The sequence below is a fragment of the Coregonus lavaretus genome (genome assembly GCF_964263955.1).
Source record: "Coregonus lavaretus genome assembly, chromosome: 13".
Taxonomy (NCBI): Eukaryota; Metazoa; Chordata; class Actinopteri; order Salmoniformes; family Salmonidae; genus Coregonus; species Coregonus lavaretus.
This window is the reverse complement of record NC_140000.1, coordinates 53524951-53549859: the sequence shown is the minus strand read 5'-3', so window position 1 is coordinate 53549859 and position 24909 is coordinate 53524951. Positions and strand designations below refer to the sequence as shown.

General features: G+C 45.6%; 1 long non-coding RNA gene across 14 annotated transcripts in view; it reads left to right on the top strand.

Annotated features, from left to right (window-relative positions):
• LOC311140602 overlaps nucleotides 1-24909 on the top strand; it is a 252498-nt gene that overhangs the window by 19409 nt on the left and 208180 nt on the right. For 3 of the 14 annotated variants that reach the window (XR_014614156.1, XR_014614158.1, XR_014614159.1), the window contains exons 2-4: nucleotides 15553-15694; nucleotides 15860-15954; nucleotides 21445-21533. This is a non-coding gene — a long non-coding RNA (uncharacterized lncRNA). The other 11 variants (XR_014614150.1, XR_014614154.1, XR_014614157.1 and 8 more) reach the window with 10 other exon arrangements.

Genomic DNA, 24909 nt, shown 5'->3' with positions numbered 1-24909 from the left:
CTGCAATTAGAAGACATCATGTTAATGTTACTACTTAGCTTCGGCTGTTGAAGATGTTGATGAACCATGTCCAGATAAAGCGTCCGGAGTGAAAAAGTTGAATAAGGGAAAAAAGTTGCGATGGAAAAAAGGAAAATAACGTAAAGTTGGCAGCTAAAACGCACAGGAAAATGACTCTTCTGTCTCGGGATAAACGTCCGGGGTGAAAAAGTTTAACGAAAAAAGATGAGTGAGGACAAAACTAAAAAGTTGGTAAATTTGTTGAACACAGAGATTGATTAAACGTTTATTAAAAGTAAAACGTGAATAGTTTGGCAGGTAGCCAAGTAGCAACAAACAGCACAGCAGCACGGAGACAATGCAGAAGCGAGACGGAACGAGGGGTTAATGTGATAATCAATAGGCAGTTGTAACCTGTAACACACCTCGTTCAGTCTCCTCAGGACTTTAAAAGGCCCCACAAACCGCAGACCCAGCTTCCGGCAGGGCAGGCGGAGGGGTAGGTTTCTGGTCGAGAGCCAGACTCGATCTCCAGGTGCGTACACCGGCCCCTCACTGCGGTGGAGATCGGCGCTCGCCCTTTTGTCGACGGATGGCCCGCTGCAGATGGACGTGTGCAGCGTTCCACGTCTCCTCCGAGCGCCGCACCCACTCATCCACAGCAGGGGCCTCGATCTTGCTCTGATGCCATGGTGCCAGGACCGGCTGGTACCCTAACACACATTGGAAAGGGGTTAGGTTGGTGGAGGAGTGGCGGAGAGAGTTCTGTGCCATCTCCGCCCAGGGGATATACCTCGCCCACTCCTCCGGCCGGCCCTGGCAATACGACCTCAGAAACCTACCCACATCCTGGTTCACACGTTCTACCTGCCCATTGCTCTCCGGGTGGTACCCCGAGGTAAGGCTCACTGAGACCCCCAAGCGCTCCATGAACGCTCTCCAGACTCGGGAGGTGAACTGGGGACCTCGATCAGACACTATATCCTCGGGTACCCCGTAGTGCCGGAAGACGTGGGTGAATAGTGCCTCAGCGGTCTGTAGGGCAGTAGGAAGACCCGGCATTGGGAGGAGACGACAGGCCTTAGAGAACCGATCCACAACTACCAGTATAGTGGTATTCCCCTGAGAGGGGGGAAGGTCTGTAATGAAATCCACCGAGAGGTGAGACCAGGGTCGTTGTGGAACGGGCAGGGGTTGTAACTTCCCCCTGGGCAGGTGTCTAGGCGCCTTACACTGGGCGCACACCGAGCAGGAGGAGACATAAACCCTTACATCCCTGGCTAACGTTGGCCACCAGTACCTAGCGCTAAGGCAGTGCACTGTCCGGCCAATACCTGGATGTCCAGAGGAGGGTGACGTGTGAGCCCAACAAATCAGTCGATCCCGAACCTCGGGCGGAACGTACGTCCGACCCACAGGACACTGTGGAGGACTAGGGTCGGTACGCAACGCCCGCTCGATTTCCGCATCGACCTCCCACACTACCGGTGCCACCAGACAAGACTCTGGCATTATGGGAATGGGCTCAACGGACCTGTCCTCTGTGTCATACCGCCGGGACAGGGCGTCTGCCTTACCGTTCTGGGACCCAGGGATGTACGTGATTTTAAATACGAACCAGGCTAGAAACATGTTCCACCGAGCCTGGCGAGGGTTCAATCTCCTAGCTGCCCGGATGTACTCCAGGTTACGGTGGTCAGTCAAAATGAAAAAAGGGTGTTGAGCCCCCTCAAGCCAATGCCTCCACACCTTTAGGGCCTGTACCACGGCTAACAGCTCCCTGTCCCCTACGTCATAATTTCGCTCCGCCGGGCTGAGCTTCTTGGAGTAAAAAGCACAGGGGCGGAGTTTAGGTGGCGTGCCGGACCGTTGCGAGAGAACGGCCCCTATACCGGCCTCTGACGCGTCCACCTCTACCTGAAATGGTAAAGCGGGATCCGGATGCGCCAGCACCGGAGCCGAAGTAAACAGGCCCTTCAGTCTCCCAAAAGCCCTGTCCGCCTCAGCTGACCACTGCAAACGCACTGGACCCCCCTTCAGAAGAGACGTTTTGGGAGCTGCCACCTGTCCACAACCCCGGATAAACCTCCGGTAGTAATTTGCAAAACCCAAGAACTGCTGCACCTCTTTAACCGTGGTTGGGGTTTGCCAATTACGCACAGCTGACACACGGTCAACCTCCATCTTCACCCCTGAAGCGGACAACTGATAACCCAAAAAGGAGATAGACTCCTGGAAAAACAGACATTTCTCTGCCTTGACATACAGGTCGTGCTCCAACAGCCTCCTCAACACTCGGCGCACCAGCGCTACATGCTCGGCCCGGGTAGACGAGTACACTAGAATGTCGTCAATGTACACGACCACACCTTGCCCCTGCATGTCCCGGAAGATCTCATCCACAAAGGATTGGAAGACTGAAGGAGCATTCATCAACCCGTATGGCATGACGAGATACTCGTAATGACCCGAGGTGGTACTAAATGCTGTCTTCCATTCATCGCCCTCCCTAATGCGCACCAAGTTGTAGGCGCTCCTGAGATCCAGTTTTGTGAAGAAACGCGCTCTGTGTAATGATTCCGTCATAGTCGCAATCAGAGGGAGTGGATAACTGTATTTCACAGTGATCTGATTGAGACTACGGTAGTCAATACACGGGCGCAATCCTCCATCCTTTTTCTTCACAAAAAATAAGTTTGAGGACGCAGGGGAAGTGGAGGGCCGTATGTATCCTTGTCTCAGAGACTCGGCTATGTATGTCTCCATAGCCCCCTTCTCCTCTTGAGACAGAGGATACGCATGGCTCCGCGGAAGCGCTGCTCCTGCCTGGAGGTCTATCGCACAGTCCCCCTGTCTATGAGGTGACAATCGCGTCGCCCTCGACTTGCTAAACACGAGTGCTACCTCCTCATACTCAGGGGGAATGTGCATTGCGGGCACTTGGTTTGGACTCTCCACCAAGGTCGCCCCCACGGAAACACCTAGACAACGCCCCACACACTGGGCAGACCACTCCTTAAGAGCCCTCTGTTGCCATGAAATGGAGGGATTATGGGTAATCAACCAGGGAAGCCCCAGCACCACTGGATACGCAGGAGAGTCGATCAGATATAACTGAATAGTTTCCTCATGACCCCCTTGCGTACATTTACATTTACATTTACGTCATTTAGCAGACGCTCTTATCCAGAGCGACTCACAAATTGGTGCATTCACTCTATAACCAGTGGGATAACCACTTTACAAATATATTTTTTTAAGGGGGGGGGGGGGGGGGGGTAGAAGGATTACTTTATCCTATCCCAGGTATTCCTTAAAGAGGTGGGGTTTCAAATGTCTCCGGAAGGTGGTGAGTGACTCCGCTGTCCTGACGTCGTAAGGGAGCTTGTTCCATCATTGGGGTGCCAGAGCAGCGAAAAGTTTTGACTGGGCTGAGCGGGAACTATGCTTCCACAGAGGAAGGGGAGCCAGCAGGCCAGAGGTGGATGAACGCAATGCCCTCGTTTGGGTGTAGGGACTGATCAGAGCCTGAAGGTACGGAGGTGCCGTTCCCCTCACAGCTCCATAGGCAAGCACCATGGTCTTGTAACAGATGCGAGCTTCAACTGGAAGCCAGTGGAGTGTGCGGAGGAGCGGGGTGACGTGAGAGAACTTGGGAAGGTTGAACACCAGACGGGCTGCGGCATTTTGGATGAGTTGTAGGGGTTTAATGGCACAGGCAGGGAGCCCAGCCAACAGCGAGTTGCAGTAATCCAGACGGGAGATGACAAGTGCCTGGATTAGGACCTGTGCCGCTTCCTGTGTAAGGCAGGGTCGTACTCTCCGAATGTTGTAGAGCATGAACCTGCAGGATCGGGTCACCGCCTTGATGTTAGCGGAGAACGACAGGGTATTGTCCAGGGTCACGCCAAGGCTCTTCGCACTCTGGGAGGAGGACACAACGGAGTTGTCAACCGTGATGGCGAGATCATGGAACGGGCAGTCCTTCCCCGGGAGGAAGAGCAGCTCCGTCTTGCCAAGGTTCAGCTTGAGGTGGTGATCCGTCATCCATACTGATATGTCTGCCAGACATGCAGAGATGCGATTCGCCACCTGGTTATCAGAAAGGGGAAAGGAGAAGATTAGTTGTGTATCGTCAGCGTAGCAATGATAGGAGAGGCCATGTGAGGATATGACAGAGCCAAGTGACTTGGTGTATAGCGAGAATAGGAGAGGGCCTAGAACTGAGCCCTGGGGGACACCAGTGGTGAGAGCACGTGGTGCGGAGACGGCTTCTCGCCACGCCACTTGGTAGGAGCGACCGGTCAGGTAGGACGCAATCCAAGAGTGAGCCGCGCCGGAGATGCCCAGCTCGGAGAGGGTGGAGAGGAGGATCTGATGGTTCACAGTATCAAAGGCAGCAGACAGGTCTAGAAGGACAAGAGCAGAGGAGAGAGAGTTAGCTTTAGCAGTGCGGAGAGCCTCCGTGACACAGAGAAGAGCAGTCTCAGTTGAATGACCAGTCCTGAAACCTGACTGGTTAGGATCAAGAAGGTCATTCTGAGAGAGATAGCAAGAGAGTTGGCTAAAGACGGCACGCTCAATAGTTTTGGAAAGAAAAGAAAGAAGGGATACTGGTCTGTAGTTGTTGACATCAGAGGGATCGAGTGTTGGTTTTTTGAGAAGGGGTGCAACTCTCGCTCTCTTGAAGACGGAAGGGCCATAGCCAGCGGTCAAGGATGAGTTGATCAGCGAGGTGAGGTAGGGGAGAAGGTCACCGGAGATGGTCTGGAGAAGAGAGGAGGGGATGGGGTCAAGCGGGCAGGTTGTTGGGCGGCCTGCAGTCACAAGTTGCAAGATTTTACCTGGAGAGAGAGGGGAGAAAGAAGTCAAAGCATAGGGTAGGGCAGTGTGAGCAGGACCAGCAGTGTCATTAGACTTAACAAACGAGGATCGGATGTCGTCAACCTTCTTTTCAAAGTGGTTGACGAAGTCATCCACAGAGAGGGAGGAGGAGGGGGGGGGGGATTCAGCAGGGAGGAGAATGTGGCAAAGAGCTTCCTAGGGTTAGAGGCAGATGCTTGGAATTTAGAGTGGTAGAAAGTGGCCTTAGCAGCAGAAACAGATGAAGAAAATGTAGAGAGGAGGGAGTGAAAAGATGCCAGGTCCGCAGGGAGTCTAGTTTTCTTCCATTTCCGCTCAGCTGCCCGGAGCTCTGTTCTGTGAGCTTGCAATGAGTCATCAAGCCACGGAGCTGGAGGGGAGGACTGAGCCGGCCGGGAGGATAGGGGACACAGAGAGTCAAAGGATGCAGAAAGGGAGGAGAGGAGGGTTGAGGAGGCAGAATCAGGAGATTGGAAAGGGAGGGAGAAGGATTGAGCAGAGGGAAGAGATGATAGGATGGAAGAGGAGAGAGTAGTGGGAGAGAGAGAGCGAAGGTTGCGGCGGCGCATTACCATCTGTGTAGGGGCAGAGTGAGTAGTGTAGGAGGAGAGCGAGAGAGAAAAGGATACAAAGTAGTGGTCGGAGACATGGAGGGGAGTTGCAGTGAGATTAGTAGAAGAGCAGCATCTAGTAAAGATGAGGTCAAGCGTATTGCCTGCCTTGTGAGTAGGGGGGGACGGTGAGAGGGTGAGGTCAAACGAGGAGAGGAGTGGAAAGAAGGAGGCAGAGAGAAATGAGTCAAATGTAGACGTAGGGAGGTTGAAATCCCCCAAAACTGTGAGGGGTGAGCCATCCTCAGGAAAGGAACTTATCAAGGCGTCAAGCTCATTGATGAACTCTCCAAGGGAACCTGGAGGGCGATAGATGACAAGGATATTAAGCTTAAATGGGCTAGTGACTGTGACAGCATGGAATTCAAATGAGGAGATAGACAGATGGGTTAGGGGAAAAATTGAGAATGTCCACTTGGGAGGGATGAAGATTCCTGTGCCACCACCCCTCTGACCAGATGCTCTCGGGGTATGCGAGAACACATGGTCAGACGAGGAGAGAGCAGTAGGAGTAGCAATGTTTTCAGTGGTAATCCATGTTTCCGTCAGCGCCAGGAAGTCGAGGGACTGGAGGGTAGCATAGGCTGGGATGAAGTCAGCCTTGTTGGCAGCAGAACGGCAGTTCCAGAGGCTGCCTGAGACCTGGAACTCCAAGTGTGTGGTGCGTGCAGGGACCACCAGGTTAGAGAGGCAGCAGCCACGCGGTGTGAGGCGTTTGTGTAGCCTGTGCGGAGAGGAGAGAACAGGGATAGGCAGAGGCATAGTTGACAGGCTGTAGCAGATGGCTACAATAATGCAGAGGAGATCGGAATGAAATGAACTAAACATCTGGGAAAGGAGAGAGCAGGGCCTCCCTCACCAAAACTCCCAAATATAACTCTCCCAGCTTCCACCTCAGAAATTATAATTGTTTCACTGAACCACCCGAATAAAACTCTCCCAACTTCCACTTTAGAAATTAGAATTGTTGTAAACTACAGTGGTTCAATGTTTCAAGGAATAGACTCAACTTACTTTATTCAGCTAGCTAACTATGAGGCCATAGCTAACTAGCATGCTAGCATCCAATAACACACAGTTTAGCACCAATACTTGGTTACAACAAACTACCAATAGTGTGTTAACACACTAAACAGATAATTTGTGTCCGTGTCTAGTTCCTTTCATAACGCAGCAATAATTAAACGTTGGCTAGCTAGCACAAATATATTGTATTTAGCTGCTACAGTACAGCTAGCTGGTAGTGTTGGCTAGCTAGCAATGGCTGCGGTGATGACTTTGTTTGAAAAACGGCGTCGCTGCGAACAAATGTAGCTTGCTAAAAGGATATTGTATTTAGTTGCTACCGTTGCTAATAGCTACTCGCCAGCTAGTCCAGGAGGTGTCCATCCTAAGTGGCGCTGTGACCTCCCTAATCAACCCCGATCCCAAAGGGCGGCTATCTAGTGCATGGACAGGGAAGGGAGCATCAACAGGAAGGAGGGGAATCCCTAACTCTACACAAAAATTCTGATCAACCAAATTTCCAGCTGCGCCTGAATCTACTAGCGCCTTATGCTGGGAATGAGGTGCAACCTGTGGAAATCTTACAGGTATACATAAGTGCACAACAGAGAGCTCTGGGTAAGTGGGGCGCCTACTCACCTGGAAGGACTCCCCAGTGCGTGGCCTGTTGTCCCGTCCCCCTGGAGACCCTCCCCAGCACCTAGCCGCAGTGTGCCCTCCACGGCCACAGTTGGTGCAGGGGACGGCCCCCCTCGGGCTCCTTCACCTCCTCTCTCTAGCGCCAGCACCCCTGAGCTCCATAGGGCTCGGCTCGGAGGTGCTGGAGGGTGGAATGGACGACCCCCACTCGGGACGTCCGCGGGTGACCAGCAGGGTGTCGAGACGGATGGACATGTCCACCAACTGGTCGAACGAGAGGTTGGTGTCCCTGCAGGCCAGCTCTCGGCGGACGTCCTCCCGCAGACTGCATCGATCGTGGTCGATGAAGGCCCGCTCATTCCACCCTGCATCCGCCACTAGAGTACGGAATTCCAGGGCAAACTCCTGTGCGCTCCTCTTCCCCTGTCGGAGGTAGAATAGACACTCCCCCACGTAGGTGATAGTGGTGGCGTCTATCCCCCTCCATTCGGCGTTGGCCCACTCCAACGCCTTGCCGGTGAGACAGGAGATGAGGGCGGAAACGCTCTCGTGTCCCGAGGGCGCCGGGTGTACGGTGGCCGGGTAGAGTTCCACCTGCAGGAGGAACCCCTGACACCCGGCAGCGGTGCCATCATACGCCCTCGGGAGCGAGAGCCGAATCCCACTGGATTCCGGAGCGTGGATGGGAGGACTGACCGATGGTGGTGGTAAGGTAGGTGGAGGTGTGGGTACCCCTCTGGTCTCCCATCGGTGCAGAGTGTTAATCACGTCCTGCAGGGCGGTCCCGAGTTGATGGATCCGATCGTCCTGCCCGCGGACGCGCTCCTCCAACGACTCGGGCGCTGCTGCTGCTCCTGCTGACTCCATAGATGGTGTGTAGTTCTGTCAAGGGCTGAATGTGGATGTGGTGTAGGAATCAGGCGCAGGACACAGAAGCTTCGTCCAACAGACTTTAGTAGGCGACAACAATACAAACTAACGGGCCTCAAAGAGCCCGGAGGCGAGCGATTACGCAAACAGTGCGCAAACACCAAAATTACAAATAAATACACAAACAGTGCGTCGACTCTCCAAACATAGGAGCAAAGTATACAAGGCACCTGCTGACAGGCGGAACAACTACACACAACACACGACTAACAAAACAAGAAACTTATAGGAGACATAATTAACACTAAAAGGAAACAGGTGTACAAAGAAGACAAAACCAAACAAACATCGATAACATACAACGGTGGCAGCTAGTATTCCGGGGACGACGACCGCCGAAGCCTGCCCGAGCAAGGAGGAGGAGCAGCCTCGGCCGAAACCGTGACAATATAGGTCTATCTCAGTATCTTATTAATCATTTTAGGTAATGTTGGAATGATGCATTTCATTGTTTTGCTTACTTTGTGTATTATAATTAGTTCATGTGCTTTTCTCCACGAGGAGGGGATACTATATAATGTTGTTGGGTCTGTAACCATGAGGAGGGGAAACTATATAATGTTGTTGGGTCTGTAACCATGAGGAGGGGATACTATATAATGTTGTTGGGTCTGTAACCATGAGGAGGGGATACTATATAATGTTGTTGGGTCTGTAACCATGAGGAGGGGATACTATATAATGTTGTTGGGTCTGTAACCATGAGGAGGGGATACTATATAATGTTGTTGGGTCTGTAACCATGAGGAGGGGAAACTATATAATGTTGTTGGGTCTGTAACCATGAGGAGGGGATACTATATAATGTTGTTGGGTCTGTAACCATGAGGAGGGGATACTATATAATGTTGTTGGGTCTGTAACCATGAGGAGGGGATACTATATAATGTTGTTGGGTCTGTAACCATGAGGAGGGGATACTATATAATGTTGTTGGGTCTGTAACCATGAGGAGGGGATACTATATAATGTTGTTGGGTCTGTAACCATGAGGAGGGGATACTATATAACGTTGTTGGGTCTGTAACCATGTTTGCCGGTGACTGTCTCTTCCCATTCAAATGTTGTTTTTTCAACAAAAAGGTCAGTAATTGACCCAAGTAATTCCAGTTGATATTACAAGGGTTGTTTTGTTTGCGCAATGCGGTGTCTTTGCGTCGGTATATTGTCTATAAAAGTGGATCCTCGTGATTGTATTTTCCTTCCTTTTTAGACCACATAGGCATAATAAAAATACTTCAAGTGGTAGGCTAACCGTCTCTCTCTCTCTCTATCTCTGTGTGTGGTGACTTAAAGAAGCGTTAAGGCCTCAACATATTGCTGAATTTATCTGAACTAACATCTGAATTTCTGTCGGTGTCCATTTTGAAAGTGCTGAAGGAATAGGCCTACCTCGTCGCAGCTAAGTTCAAAAGTCTAAACTCATGTCAGCATTCGTTATTATTGAAGGAGAATGTGGTTCTTATCGAGTTACACAAATCCAAAAGGAATCAGTAGAAACCATATTTATTTAAGCAAGTCAGCCATATCAGCAATGTTTTTTTAAATGCAGTAAATAAGGCTGAATAAAGTGTTTTGCTACCAGATGAGTCTCAGCCTGGTCTCATAAACGTTTGATATGTTAGGTTTGATATATGGTTACTTAGGTCGGGGTAGATGGGTGGGCGTATAACACGTTTGAATCTCATCACGGATAACTTTAGCATTTTAGCTAATTAGCAACTTTAACTACTTACCATGTTAGCTAACCCTTCCCCTAATCTTAACCATTTAACCTAACTCCTAAACTGAACCCCTAACCTAGCCTAGCTAACATTAGTCAGCTTTCTAACATTAGCCACCTAGCCAGAATTCGTAACATATTGCATGCTTTGTAAATTCGTAACATATATACCAATTGTAATTCGTAACATATCTGTGATGAGGTGATGTTGAAGGAGTCAGGCGCAGGAGGGTAAATCACAGAATAACAGGCTTTATTCCGCAACCACAGAGTTACGTGGTAATGCGTCAAACAGTCCAGTGTGCAAATCAGGTGCACTGGAAAATACAAGGCACACAGGGAAATATCCCGGCAATACAAAATACAAGGAGATCCACCGAGCTTCACTACTCTCCACAACAAACAATCACACACAAAGACAAGGGGGCAGAGGGAACACTTATACAGGTACTGATGATGGTGATATGAACCAGGTGTGTGTAATGAACAAGACAAAACTAATGGAATGATGAGCGGTGGTGGCTAGAAGGCCGGTGACGACGAACACCGAAACCTGCCCGAACAAGGAGAGGTGGCAGCTCCGTAGGAATTCGTGACAATATCATATGAAAATGGTAATGGACATCCACAAATGAATACATATCATACTAAATGGATTTACGTACAGAATAATACTAAATACTCTGAGACCAGGTTGCCAGGCTCCGCTGATAGCCAGGTGTGGTGGTGGTAAGGATTCACTCCATGGTGCTGAAAGGAAAGTTCTGCTGTTGGGACAGCTTTATGTAGGCCCTAACAGTTTGTGGGCACTGTTTGTCACTGTTGTAGTGCAATGAATGTATTCTTTATTGTCTTGTGTAGTGGCTTTGCTGGCATGTATCTAAAATAATTGGTTGAGTTTGCCCAACCAAGATTTACATGCTAAAATCACCACTGGCAGAGCAACCTAAAATCCCCCTGTTCAGTATGATAAAAAAACAACAACACAGATATTTCAATAGTTTCAAACTGAATGCTTTATTTTTGCGGGAAGTTATTATATAATGAGATAATAAGCAATGACAAGGATTCCATCCACCCTTATTGATGACCTCTGAACCACAGCAAAACCCATGTGGATTGTGAGCAACATGAACATGCCCAAGTTTACACTACGATCAAATAGCATTCATGGCAAAGCTCTATTGAAGTTTTAATCAAGGAGTGATTAAGAAAATATAACTTTTTTAATGCTGTTGCTGGTCAATTTTATGTGAGAAAAATCTTCATTGATGTATTTTTTTTAATGTCAATAAGATCAGTGAAGAACTGAAAATAACAGTTAGAGCAACAGGTTTTAGAATGAAGGATTAGAAGTCTGTTCCAGAAAGACAGGTCAATGAGTTAGCATGTGCACTTTAGACAGATTCTGTACGGCCTTCAGATGCAGAGGAGAGGCTAACGTGTGCACACCATGGTGAAGCCAGACTTGGACACGACCCAAAGACGGCCCAGGTCGTAGGTCACGTGGCCCATGCGCATACCCATTGGGATATTGCTCCATCCAGTGCCCTCTGGTTTACTGGCCGTGATGCCGTCTCTGTGTTGAAGAAAGGGGTGGGGTTCACGTTTTAAAGCTTGTCCGTTTTTTTTAAGTACATACATTTCTGGACATTAATAATTGTATATAGCCATTGATTTTTGAATAATATAACTTCTGCCTCTTGAGCTATATACAACCACATCAGAAGCCAAAATGTAAATTTCTAATCAATTGTTTGTAAACCATGTTATTGTAAACAAACAATGTATAGCTTTTAAAAACATGTTGTTTCAAACAAAAAGTAAAAACATAATTGGTCTGTCTTTGCATTCATAGCTCCATCTATGAATTTGAGAGTGGTTACATTTCTCTTGTCCCATACCTCAGCTGTTTACCAAAACAAGTGACGGGGTGGCCGTGTAGTTGTTTTTATCCCAAACTGTAACTTTACAAGACATCCAACTTTTACATATTTTATCGTACACTGTCTACACATTTCTTCATAAGTCTTATAAGTTTAGATCTGATTATATTTGACTGATTTTATTTATGTATCTATTTAAATGTTTCTGTAAAGAGCTTCACAAAGTATGTACAGTAAGGATAAGAGTTATAATTAAAAGTATATCACTATTATTATAAGTTATTATTACAAGTCATTTTCAAATGAATTAATCATGTTGAGTGGTGACAAGAGGGACACCCTACATATAGTTAAGTATCAACCTTACCTGGTATAAACATCACCCAAAGAGTTGACCCCAAAGACACTACCATCAGTTGCTACCTCAATCATGGAAAGCTTGCCGTCAAAGACATATGAGTAGAGGACACCAAGAAAAAGGAGGATGAAATTATGGAGCAAACTTCATCAATTCCAAGTTGAGCAAGCATGCTTCAGATGATGGTTAACTTACCATGACTGATGGCCAGGAGACAGTGGACCAGTAGGACGGCTGCAGTGGCTCTCATGATGTCTCTGTAGATCTACAGTATACGTTTGTTCGTAGTTTGGTTGAACACAGACTTTTCCCCCTTATATAGCCCTGCAAAAAGCTTTCAACCCACATAAAATAATTATTAATGAGCTATTTATATTTTACAAACATCCTGTTCCAAGGAAATGTTAATGGGAGGAGGACACACACACACACACGGTGTTAATCAAGGGTAAAGATGAACATGGTCACACTATTTATATAGTACCATATAGATGGGCATACTATTGTGATGGACATTTTTATGTTTGTGCTTTTCTGTAAACCAATTGCTGTGTTGATGCAAATGACTATCAGTATCTGCAATTTGGCAGTATGCCCAGAACCTTGTTTAGAGAAAGGGATATCGCAGTTTCAAGGTTTCATCTTAGAGAGAAGAAGCCAGCATTGGTTGTCACATTAATTAAGAAAATGTTAATTATTAATCATGAATAAGCTTAATCATGCAAATATAACTTGTCAGTAAGTAAGGGAACTAACGGGACTGCCCCGTTAGAGTTCCTGACAGATTACATTTACATTTTACATTTTAGTCATTTAGCAGACGCTCTTATCCAGAGCGATTTACAGGAGCAATTAGGGTTAAGTGCCTTGCTCAAGGGCACATCGACAGATTTTTCACCTAGTCGGCTTGGGGATTAGAACCAGCGACCTTTCGGTTACTGGCACAATGCTCTTAACCACTAAGCTACCTGCCGCCCAATGTTCACTATTGGTGCATCAAGTTGGTTGGAACCTCTCCAGCGCGCTGATAAATAATGATTCATTTAAGATTGACTTCGAGAGTCCTTGTGTAAGAATTTCAACAACAATTTGGTGTCAACGAACAGGATGATTGATTCTGCCTGAGGAGCTTTCCAGTTGGGGTCTGCGAGGAAAACTGGGTGCACATTTTATGAAGCGTGAGGGAAATTCCCGTCTGACCAAAAGACGACGAGATCCGCCCAGACCAGACCCTTACTATGAGCTGCTCAGGAGGAGACACATAATCTGCAAACAATTGAGGGACGGCAACTGATTTCAGTAAGTCAATTTAAATGAATCTGTATAAAAAAATTAAATTATTAAAAAATATATTAAAGGCGAGTAACGCATATAATTGTCCCATAGTCTTATAGAAAGAAGACTATTCACTAGTTTTAGGAGAAGACTACAGTGAGGGCGTAAAAGTACCATCGAAAGCCCCGCTGACAGCGGTCTGTAGGCATTTATAAGAAACATCTGCGTGGTCTGCAGCCACTACAAAACAGTATAAGGTATTTTTGAATATGGGGTGTTATTTATATGTATAGCAAGATACATATGGTGCATAGCAAGTAACGACAAGAGAATCGTTGAAGATGCACATGGGGTAATGAGGGAGATTACAGAGTGTGTTTGGGATAGTACTAAGTGCATGTGGATGGGAAAGTTGTGTGATATGACATATTAAGCTGATTGAAATGTAGCTATAAATTATTGAGTGAATGAGAGCTGTCAGGGGACTAGCTCACGTGTGAAAGAGGTGAATGAATGCCCCAATCAGTTCTGTGAGCTGAGTTTTTTTTATCTGTAACGTTATATAGGGTTCTGTCCACCACCGCCATTGGATCTACAGGTAGAGCATAACATGTTTCAGAAATCTCATACGTAACATGTCTCAAAGTATTCTGAGAAATGTTCAGAGTGGTCCCTTTATGGATCATTTGAGGTATGATAAGGTTAAAGCATTGCACGGGACATGACTTACCCCTAACCAATAAAACTATAAATAGAACCAATGAATGTTGAACAGGATTTTCTGTTAACTTAAGGCTACAACTTCTTGTACTCCTGATGGAGTTTTCGTTGATATCCCTAGCGATTAGATATTAAACCAATGAGTAAGCAGGCAAATTGAAGCACTCCCCCAGGAGGAGTGGGGGTCTTACACTGCCTCCCAGTCTATTTTGTCTCAGGTGCCAGAAATCAGGATAGAACATTCCAATGACACTGGACTGACAGGGAGTGCTAGCCCAGTTATAGTAACTGTTTCTCTCCCCTTCTGAATTGACCAATGTATTTTATACATTTGGCACATTACATATGAATCTTAAAATAATAAACGTGTGAAGCAGAAAGTGAATATCCAACAGAAATTTGAAATAAATATTAAGAGTAACATTGTTAGGGTAAACAATACCTTCCAATATGGAGAAGGTTTGTTTTGTTTTGTTTTAAACCTTGCAATTAGGGGAAAAGCAGAATGCTGTTTGAGAGTGATCCGTGTGTATTAGTAGTAGTACATTGAGAAGGTCTTCCTATTGGGAAGGAGGGAGTCCTAGTTGAAGGAAACCGATATGGAGACTAGTGAAAGTAACAAAGTGAATGGTCATTGGCTTTCAGATAGCACTCTAATAATGCAATGTCTTAGTAATTAGAATAAGTAAATGTTTCAATATAAGGTCACATGACGAACAGAGGGATTGAGCCTTGGGACTGATTAATTTAGAGGTCGTTCACTCTTCAAGGTCTGGTACACTGCTCTCGTGTTTAGGTCATCTGTTGTTTGGTTTAGAGATAAGCTTCTTGTGGAGCAATAGATAGCCACCAGTACACATTGTACTCAAACAGGATGTAAGAGAGACAATCAACATAATATTGATGACAGATGTGGGTAATTTTTTTTTATAAGGCCTACAGTTGCATAGGCCTGTATGATGCAAACATGCAAAAAGCAAGCTCAGCCCTGTGAGTTATATTGTCTATCAGTTGTTGTCTCTGTGTCTGGGTAGAGGAAATCCCCCTCCTCATCTAGTCTAAAGATAATTCATATGAACAAGTATAAGGTTGCTGCAGTTTGACAGGGTTTTCATCCGCCCCAGGGCCAGGAGTTTTTTTCAGTTTTTCAAAATCGTGTGAGCCGATTAGGAAAAACTGGTCCCATCGTAGCCCTTATAAAACCTTTTTACAACTGATTAATCACTGTCATACCTTATAGGTGCCAGAGTTTTCCTGGTTAGGTTAACAGATAAGGAAAAACTCTGGGCCCCACCACTCTGGGACCTATGGTGCCACCAATCTGCTTGCAGTTGTCAGTTATCGTCAGGTATATGGATGATCAGGGCTTTATTCAGGAACGTTTCTTGGGCTACTTTAATGTGTCAAGTGGGCGAGATGCCCAGCCTATGTTGGACTTTGTGAATTTTGAGATGTCTTGAGTTTAACTTCATGGAGAAGCTTGTTGTTCAAACCTACGATGGCGCAGCTGTAATGGAATGTATCTGCCATTTGTATTTACAGCTAAGTCCCCTGCTGTTCTCTGATTAAGAAGTGATGACCACTCCACTCCACTACCAGTATCAACTCTCCTGATATGAACTGAAGCCATGTTTCATGTGCCCTCTCATCCACTGGCGCATTCAATGTTTCCTCTCCAAGCACTGTGAGTAGCCCTGTCAATTTTCTCTCATTACCGTATGTAGAGTCAATCACACACACAATCACATTATTACACATCAATGATTTTACTCCTTGCTTGGACTAACTAATGCTTAGCTCTTTTGTCTAACTGTGTAGTGTGTTGTGTTATTGTTTTTTGTCTTCCCAGTCAAATCCTGTCCTGCACTGAAGTCAAGCCTCTGAACACCTCAACTCATGCCTCATACCCTCATTCAATCACTGCTGTGATCCCTTCCCAACACTGTAAGTAGCCCTCTCATTCCCATTCCCCATAACATTGTACTATAAATGTTATTAAATGCTTTAGGTTAAAATAATTAGTCTTTGACAATTTTTGAAACACACTTTGTCAACTCCTTGCGTTCCGCGCCTTTACGGTGGGTCTCCCATCCTCCTCAATTTTTCAAGTCACCAGCCTCCACTGCAGTACACCCTCCATATAATTCATACCATAGGTCTAATAGTACTGTAGAGCTCTTTTTACTTGCACACAATATAGCTGGGTCATCCCGTCCTGCCCCTAGGGGTCCACGGCCATGTAGCGCCCCAACCCAAAACACCCCACTCAGATTTAGGATCTTAGTGAAAAATTCATTATTGGTTTCAGGTGTGTTAGACCAAGGCCAGAGTGACAACAGTACAGCAGACCCCCAGGGACAGGACTGAGCAGCCCAGCAGCTAGGGATTGACTAAATTTCCCCTGACGTGGGCATGTTTTCAACAGACTCCTTTTGTTGTACAGTATTCCATATAAGGCATCCAGACCTTTTGAAGGTTGCACAGTATACCCTTCATCCTGAAACAAATCTAGTTATACTGTGCATAACTTGACATTTCTTCAATACATTGTGGGAGGATAACCAACCTTCCAATTAATGGCAATGCATTTATTAGCCACTATAAATGCTGGGTTACACAGTTTCTTCTGATAACAGTCTCCAGTATCAACATTTCAAAGCAAACAAAAAAAGGGAGAAGGGAGAATCTGTAAACATGCTGAGATAAAATAACATACTCTTTGCCAGAATTCAGCCAGCCTTCACAAAACCACAACATATGCAAATATGTCCCCTTTTGTGCTTCACACCTCCAGCAGAATAATACAATTTCTGAGTGCATGACATTCAGTTTCACTGGCATATATTACGTTCTATGAATGGTCTTAAACTGCAGTAATTTATGTCTGAGATGATATGAACATGACTGGGCATTCTAACATATCTGTATCCATTCATTGTCATCAATAGCGTCTCCCAGGTCTTCCTCACATTTTTGTTTTGCATGTTGTGTCATCTGGAAAAGCCTCTGTCAACCCATGATACCGTTTGGAAATCAACTTTTGAGGTTTGTCAGACTACCTCAAAATAGCATCTGGCTTGTCCAGTGTTTGCTGGACAGAGAGAATATAGTGTTGTATCTGCAAAAATTCACCTCACCTCTGTCACAGACTGTTCTTCCCTGGCTGCCTGACTCTGCTGAGACCCCTGTCACCATCTGATCCTCCTAAAATGAGGCATGACAAAGAATTACCCAGTAGTGGAAAAAGTACTCCGTTTTCATACTTGAGTAAAAGTAAAGATACCTTAATAGAAAATCACTCAAGTAAAAGTGAGTAACCCAGTAAAATAGTACTTGAGTAAAAGTCTAAAAGTATCTGGTTTTAAATGTACTTAAGTATAGTGGTGGAAAAATACTAAATTGTCATACTTGAGTAAAAGTACAAAGTTAAAGTAAATACTATACATAAAAATCCTTATATTAAGCAAACCAGACGGCATGTTTTTGTAGTGTTTTTTATTTACTGTCAGCCAGGGGCACACTCCAACACTCAGAAATCATTTACAAACATAGTATTTGTGTTTAGTGAGTCCGCCAGATCAGAGGCAGTAGGGATGACAACACTTTATATTGATAGGTGTGTGAATTAGATCATATTGCTGTCCTGCCTGAGCATTTGAAATGTAACGAGTACTTTTTGGTGTCAGGGAAAATGTATGGAGTAAAAATTACATTATTTTCTTTAGGAATGTAGTGGAGTAAAAGTAGTCAAAAATATAAGTAGTAAAGTAAAGTACAGATACCCAAAGAAAACTACTTATGTAGTACTTTAAAGTATGTTTACTTAAGTACTTTACACCACTGGAATTACCTTGGTGTACATTTATACATTATATTATCCAAGATTAGAATCAATGGTTCAATAATTGAAATTACCATTATTCCCAGATCCCAGACTGTAGCTTTAAGATTAGCTGCTGTCCTGTAGCTACTGTAGGTCTACCCATCAATTCAAGATGGAATTTTTTATAATTCACTGAATATACTGCAAAATTCACCTGAGCTCTGTAGACTAGTCTTCCCTGCCTGTCTGACCCTGCTTGGACCCCTGTCACCATCTGATCCTGCTAACACATGATGAGCATTGCATTGTGTACTGACTGCATTAGAGGGCTGCATGGCCTCGGGATGCCTGCGGGTCCAGACAAAGACCATTGCGGCACGGTCGGTATTTTTCATGCTGCAGGCGGGAGCGGGATGAAAAATATTTTTGTTGCCCCACAGATTATTTTGAAACGGTCCTCTTTTTGCTTTGTATGCGTTAGCCTACCTATTGTATTAAAATCACATATTTTTCGCATTATTCACACATTCAGAATTCGCTGCTTCAACTTCAGTAGTCTACCTCTCCTAGTTGGGCGTGAGAGTTCAAGTGCGCCTAGTATGTGTGGTCTCATTGAAATAGAGTAGGCTGCCTACATGGGCGGAAAATCACCTGGCAGTTTTTTTTTTAGCAGACACTCTTATCCAGAGTGACTTACAGTTAGTGAATACATTATTTATTTATTTTTTATACTGGCCCCCCATGGGAATCAAACCCACAACCCTGGCGTTGCAAACGCCATGCTCTATCAACTGAGCTACATCCCTGCCGGTCATTCCCTCCCCTACCCTGGACGCCGCCCATGAGTCTCCCGGTCGCGGCCGGCTGCGACAGAACCTGGATTCGAACCAGGATCTAGTGGCACAGTTAGCACTGCGATGCAGTGCCTTAGACCACTGCGCCACTCAGGAGTACAGTTAACTTGAATATGAAATTAACTTCAATATGATTAGACTGTAGTTTACTACAGTGTCTGTAAATAAATATTGATAATGAAAAGTGGAGGGCGCTCAACCAACGTGAGTCGAAGTGCACTCCAAAAATTTAATCATGATTGAAAAGGAAAAGGCACAACGCGCTACTATGGTGAGCGAGCGTTGCGCCTTTTAATTCATTTATTTGTCTGCCTGCAAATCGTCCTCCTAAAAGCTAGGCTATGTCCTATAGGATTATACAAAACGTAGCAAGAGTCGCTGTCATCATTCTTGCTGCCTACAGCTCAGTAGCCATACCTGCGAGATCAGGTGCGCGTGTGATCTCAATTAAATAGAGTAGGTTACAGCCTATGTATACATGAACAGAGAACCAAGGGACTGTTATCTTTCCATGGAAATGTACTTCCTGAACAGGCTTTTGATTAGGCTATAGTTTACTACCTAGCCTAGAAATAGGCCTAAATATTGAGCACCCATATATCTCTGTCTAAAGATCTTCCCACTCCTAAAAGGTAGGCTATATCAATACCTGTATTTGGGGAGTTTCTGCAGTCATTCTCTGCAGATCCTCTCAAGCTCTGTCAGGCTGGATGGGGAGCGTCGCTGCACAGCTTTTTTCAGGTCTCTCCAGAGATGTTCGATCAAGTTCAAGTCCGGGCTCTGGCTGGGCCACTCAAGGACATTCAGAGACTTGTCCCAAAGCCACTCCTGCGTTGTCTTGGCTGTGTGCTTAGGGTCGTTGTCCTAATGGAAGGTGAACCTTCACCCCAGTCAGAGGTTATGAGCGCTCTCGAGAAAGTTTTCATCAAGGATCTCTCTGTACTTTGCTCCGTTTATCTTTCCGTCGATCCTGACTAGTCTCCCAGTCCCTGCCGCTGAAAAACATCCACACAGCATGATGCTGCCACCACCATACTTCACCGTAGAGATGGTATTGGCCAGGTGATGAGCGGTGCCTGGTTTCCTCCAGACGTGATGCTTGGCATTCAGGCCAATGAGTTCAATCTTGGTTTCATCAGACCAGAGAATCTTGTTTCTCATGGTCTGAGAGTCCTTTAGGTGCCTTATGGCAAACTCCAAGCAGGCTGTTGTGTGCCTTTTACTAAAGAGTGGCTTCCGTCTGGCCACTCTACTATAAAGGCCTGATTGGTGGAGTGCTGCAGAGATGGTTGTCCTTCTGGAAGGTTCTCCCATCTCCAAATAGGAACTCTGGAACTCTGTCAGAGTGACCATCGGGTTCTTGGTCACCTCCCTGACAAAGGCCCTTCTCCCCCGATTGCTCAGTTTGGCCGGGCGGCCAGCTGTAGGAAGAGTCTTGGTGGTTACAAACTGCTTCCATTTAAGAAGGATGGAGGCCACTGTGTTCTTGGGTACCTACAATGCTGCAGAATATTTTTGGTACCCTTCCCCAGATCTCTGCCTTGACACAATCCTGTCTTGGAGCTCTACGGACAATTCATTCGACCTCATGGCTTGGTATTTGCTCTGACATGCACTGTCAACTGTGGGACCTTATACAGACAGGTGTGGACCTTTCCAAATCATGTCCAATCAATTTAATTTACCACAGGTGGACTCCAATCAAGTTGTAGAAACATCTCAAGGTTGATCAATGGAAACAGAATGCACCTGGGCTCAATTTCGAGTGTCATAGCAAAGGGTCTGAATGCTTATGTAAATAAGGTATTTCTGTTTTTGTTTTGATATAAATTAGCAAACATTTCTTAAAACCTGTTTTCGCTTTGTCATTATGGGGTATTGTGTGTAGTTTGATGAGGAAATTAATTAATTTAATGTCAGAGCAAAAAACAAGCCATGAGGGGGAAGGAATTGTCAGTAGAGCTCCGAGACAGGATTGTGTAGAGGCACAGATCTGGGGAAAGGTACCAAAAAAGTTCCAAGACCACCAAGACTTTCGAGCTGGCCGCCCGGCCAAACTGAGCAATCAGGGGAGAAGGGCCTTAGTCAGGGAGGTGACCAAGGCCCTTCTCCACCAATCAGGCCTTTATGGTAGAGTGGCCAGACGGCAGCCACTCCTCAGTAAAAGGCACATGACAGCTGATAGATTAATTATTAATGACTAATTATTACACCCTGAAACTGTGTATAATGTGTTGTGTGAGTGTAGGACCAGTAAGCTACCATTGAGCTACTATTTAGCAAAATGAGTAAGAGTTAGACCAGACAACAATGGAGAACTGTCTAAACCAAGATAAAGGGGCCTCCCAATTTAGGGAGGATGCGATATCTGCACCTGGCCGAGCAAGGAGTGGGAAAAGATAAGAACAGTGATGGTCAGGAGAGCAGAGGAAAACATGAGCTGAGCCGAGGTGTGTGTGTGTTTACAAGATGTGTATAGTGGAAAAATACAGGCCGCCTAAGGGGGGGGGGGGGGGGGGCATAATTTTTAGTATGACTTATGTGTATAAAAGGATTGTACCACCATTTTGTTTCAGAATTCTCAATGAATAAATATCTCTGACCATGCAGACCGGGACTCTGGCCGTTACTTAAATCCCAAAAGACTTACAACCTTTTGGGAGACGCACAGATACACTAAAATAGTTTGTTAAATAATTCACATAACAGCTTGGTCCTTCTGAGCCGGACTCCAATACCCTGTTTCTGTCATTCCAGGTAACTCTGAAAACCGTCGACGGGCGAATGATACATTCGTAAATAGAAAGTCCTGCCCTTTGACATTAAGGGTTAAAACAGGCCAGAGGACACCTGATTAATGACAGAGACGGTGACGGAATCCAAACCTACATTGAATCTCGGCTGCAAGGATAAGGTCAGTAGTCTTTATTCATTAACTTGGTGAAATTGATTTGAGAACTTGCTAAAATATTGAAAAGTAGCAAATTGATCAATGCGTAGCCATTTTAAGTGAAATGTGGGGTTGACTGTCAGGAATTATCAAGATTACATTGTGAGGATAGACTCCTCCGTAGAGTAGGAGATAATTCTGGGGGACTGGTCAACCTGGTGGTGGGTCCGTAATGATTCACGGTAATAGGCCATTACCAAAAGAAACTACCCGGTGTTGAAATAGAAGGAACTATTAAAAGTGCACCTATGGGATGGAACCTGTAAGAGATTATTGAACAGTCAACAAATAATCCGGGTTAAACAAATACAAAAAGTACACCAGAATGAATTAAAATAGCATGTGTGAGAAATAGAATATTAGTAAAGTCAAAAGTCACAAACAACTGTAGATTTTGCTGTAAACTCTATCCGTTCTGGAGCCTTATAAACTCCATGTTACCGATATAACACCAATAATCATGTAAGGTTGTATACGTGTGAGACCTAATGTTTACTCAGAAGTCACATCTATGAATAATTCCAGGTGGTTGTATAGAGGAGGGAGAACCCATTCCTGTTGTATGAGACTGTCAGGAATTATCAAGATTACATTGTGGGGATAAAATCCTCCATAAAGTATGAGATAATTCTGGGGGACTAGTCAAGATTACATATACAGGAAGGGGTGATTCAAGGTGTTGTTGTGTGAAGCTGTTTTGTATTACTTGTTAAATTGACTTGTTATATAGAAGAGGTGGCTAAGGGATTTTTTAACAGTACCAATCATGGGGGGCAAATCCTCACAAGAGGTCCCAGAATTTACTGGGGATGAGAAATTCATGGAAATGCGAGACAAACGAAATGTGTATTATGGGCATATTTGGAGAAAGAAATATGGCTTTAATGGGTGACTTGATGTAATTAAACTGGAATCCATGATTAAACAAATGCATGTAAATTGTGGTACTGATCTAAAGAAACAGAAAAGAGAGGGCTTAGAAACAGCCAGGGTGTGGCTAGTAGAAGCTAGAAAGCGGGAAGAAGGCAGCAAGAAAAGAGAAGTGAGTGAGAGGGAAAGAGAAGTGAAGGTTGAGGTCTCCGTGCCTCCCCCAGAGCAGAGGGCAGAAAGGTTATATCCAAACTTGGCAGACCAGGCATGGAGAGAAAATCCAGATGATGAATACGTAGGGAGGAGAAGGAGAGTACAGGGGAATAATGTCGCCCCCCTCCACCTCCCTATGAGGAAGAAGGGGCTGGAGGAGGAAGGGAAGATGAAGGTGAGGAAGAGCCAGAGGTAGAGGAGTACAGGACAAGGGCAGAGAAAGTCAGACAGGAGGCTAAAAGGGAGAAAGAGAAAAGGAAAAAGCTAGAGAGGCACAGGGCTAAGGCCAAGAGAAAGGGGAATGATGAGTCAGAAGGGGAAGAATCAGATGGGGCTGGCAGTGGTAAGGGTAAAATGGAGCAATCCTATCCCTTAATAGCCCTGCCAAACCCCAGAGCAGGAGAAGACAACCAGCCTGATACATTACAAGTATACAGAGCATGGACCCAGAGAGATGTAGTGAGAGCAGTGGAAGGGATACCCCACCCCAAGACGGGGGTACACCAGTTCAGAAGAGATATGGAAGGGCTGACCGCCAGCTTTAAGCTGAATACAGGGGAACTAGAGAGGGCAGTCAGACAGATAGTGTTAAAAGACTGGGCGGCAGTGAGAGGGAACTGGGTTCCCGGAGACGGGAATGCGCAGGTCCTAGAGTGGGCAGAAGGAGGGGCTTATGGAGATAAATTGGCACAACTCTGTGATAATCTGAGAGAATATTATCACAGACATGCCGACTTCTCCAAGGTCCATGAGTGTAAACAGGGAGACAGTGAGACTATTAGTCAATACATAGAGAGACTGAGAGATGTGTTCAATGCAAACAGTGGGCTAATAGATCCAGGACCCGGGGCACCAGAGGGTCCGTATCACCAACAGTTAAAGATTGCCTTCCTAAGTGGAATGAGGCCAGAAATCTCTCAAACAATAAAAAATACCCTAATTGGCTGGGGGACGGCTACCTTAGCTGAGGTTAAACGTTATGCAATCCATCATGAACAGAATGTAAAGGAACGAAACAAGAGAAAGGAAGCGAAGGGAGCTGAGTACCTAGTGGCAGTCCTAGGGGAGATGGGAGGTAGGAGAGACTGGAAGGACCTAGGAGAGAAGAGAGGCAACGGTAATAGTGGAGACAGGAGTGAATGGAAGTGTTTCAATTGTGACAAAACGGGACATTTTGCTAGAGAATGTGAGGGACCGTGTTATCACTGTGGAAGGAAAGGGCACCAGTCAAGAGACTGTAAGAAGAAGGGGAAGAGAGGAAAAGGAGGAAAGTATAATCCAGGCAGAGGAGGAAGAGACAGGGGGAGAAAGCCAGAATCAGAGGAAGAAGAGGAGGCATGACTAGAGTGGGAGGAAGAGAGAAATCAGGAGAAGCAGGAGAGAGAACTGGAGGTGTTTGATCTGTCTCTTGTAGATTTGGCATTACAACAGGAACAGAAACCATACCTAACATTGACAGTAATGGGTAAAAAGATAACATTTCTCTGTGATACTGGGGCAGACCGAACCTGTATTTGTAAAGATAATGCACCAGAGGGAATTGACATTAATGGAGAAAAAAGTATAGTGCGATCAGCCTCTGGTCATAAAGGTATTGAACAGCTGTCTGCACCAGTAACACTGAAACATGTAAAGACAGGGAGTGAAGCTACTCTGCCTGTACTGATTTCAGTACAGTGTCCTGTTAATCTATTGGGAAGAGATGCGATGACGCAGTTAAACATAGAAGTAAGACCGACAGTGAGGGGAATGCAGGCTCATGTGATAAAGGATAATATGGTTGTAAGTGGTGAAGGGGAACCATGTTATTGGTATAGCCAGGACCTGTTGAGGGGAGGTAACTCAGACATACCAAAGACCTTAGTAGACTTGACTAAAACCCTGGTACCTGACTCACCTAAAATGACTGAGGATTACTTACATTGTACTCTGTGGTATAATACACACTCTGTCCCTAGTAAAGAATATGAGGAAGCTCTGTTTAAAACCACAGAAAGGACAATAGGCTTGAAATGGTTTCATTATGATGACACCCATGCAGCAGCAGAAGTCGAATTGGGGCCACAGAGTCAGCAATTCTATAGAGAGAGATGGAGCCCACATGTCTCCTTGGCAAAGGAAGCTCAAGAGGAGTGGTTAGATCTGGGGAAATGGGTGACACAGGCAAAGTATGTTAAAGACTGGCACAC